Here is a 1,619-nt window from a genome sequence, read left to right on the forward strand (position 1 = left end):
CTGGCACAAAAACATATATTCGTTTCTCAATGACATTCTTGGCCTCCAAGGTTGACAGACATGATTTTTTTCTTGTTGTGATATGTGAAGGAAAGCATGTTCATTTCCTCTTTACCTTGTGACATGGAAAAAGTAAAGAAAAGTAACAGCAGCCATAACTTTTGTAAAAGCAGATACATTGTGTAACATTTATGACAAATTTAGCTAGTCTGTAGATGTTGTTCATGCTACTGCTGGTGAACACATAGAGTGTCTGCAATAGTACAGTTAAAACTTAAAGAGTTTATGTATATTTTGTGATCCATTCCATGTTTGTAGTATGTTTTCATCAATAAATATGGAGTTTTTAAATCAGGTCATTCTTTTTAAACATCCTGTACTTTATCCCCAGGATTTAGCAAAACCCATCAAAAATTTTCTGGAATATCAAAGTTATATTACTTTAGTAAAACTGCACATATTTGGAAACAGTAATATTACTGCCATTTCTAAATGATTTCCCTCTGAGGTTCTAATATTCTAGATATGATTGCAGTGAATTTGAGTAGGCATAAGTTTGTAATTACCCAGTTTTCAGAAAAGAATAAATGTTGTTTAGAAAGTAGATGAGGGCATTCAAACAATGTATATCAGTCATGAGACACATAATCGTTAGTAATGGGAAATTCTGAAGTGCATTTGGTTTTCATGAATTGTAAATTTTTGATATCTCTTTACACAACATGAACTGTCTATATTATTAGTTTTGTCAGGCTGTAAACAACATGCTTAACAATGCAGTACAGAAAATTACAGTTTGGAAGGGAAATTGGACGTTCCTTATATGTAATTCTTCTTTATGATGTCAGTGTAAACTAACATGTACACAACTTTGGCAGATGTGTAAATTATTAGAGCGGCCACTGGGATTCATTAATGTTGTTCAGGTTTAGTGTTGTTACCAGGCCTAGTAGGATAATATATCATGGACACGAACAGCATCAGATGCTGAGTGATCACTGTGAAGGACATGGAGAAGCTGGCATAGTCATGTGAGACAAGGTTATCAGCACCTGACACATTGAAAGGGGGCTTATCATGGGTCTTTATTTGGTCGGCTTGTTGAATTATACAACACCCTGATTTCTGAAGCATTTGAATGTAATAGTGGCCGCATGTCAGACTACATGAAAATGTGAGTTCCAGTATATTCATTGCTAAGGTTTCAGTCAGTGACATCTGACCACCATAAAGCAGGATTATTTATTGTGCAACAAGCACATTATAGCCCCTTCACAAGTGCACCTGTCACCTAAGAACAAATGACAACACAACTTATCATGAGCAAATTACACAGTCATTTTTATGGAAATGTTATTTGGAGGTTTAATACCCACAACAGGAAACATGTAAAGAGCAACATGAAGCACTGCATTAATTTATATGTTAACAAAATATCTCAGGTTCTTTTTTAATTGCAATTTCATTGAAATTAATACTGCTTTAATGTCATGGGTTTGCATAGAGAAATATTATTGTCTGGTATGCTAATCACTGATCGTTTTGGAGTAAGTTAACATCTGTGAATTTACGTAGCTGAGATAAAAGGTAGCCATTACGCAACAACCACAAGACTTTAA

Source organism: Schistocerca piceifrons, chromosome 1 (genome assembly GCF_021461385.2).
Source record: "Schistocerca piceifrons isolate TAMUIC-IGC-003096 chromosome 1, iqSchPice1.1, whole genome shotgun sequence".
Classification (NCBI taxonomy): domain Eukaryota; kingdom Metazoa; phylum Arthropoda; class Insecta; order Orthoptera; family Acrididae; genus Schistocerca; species Schistocerca piceifrons.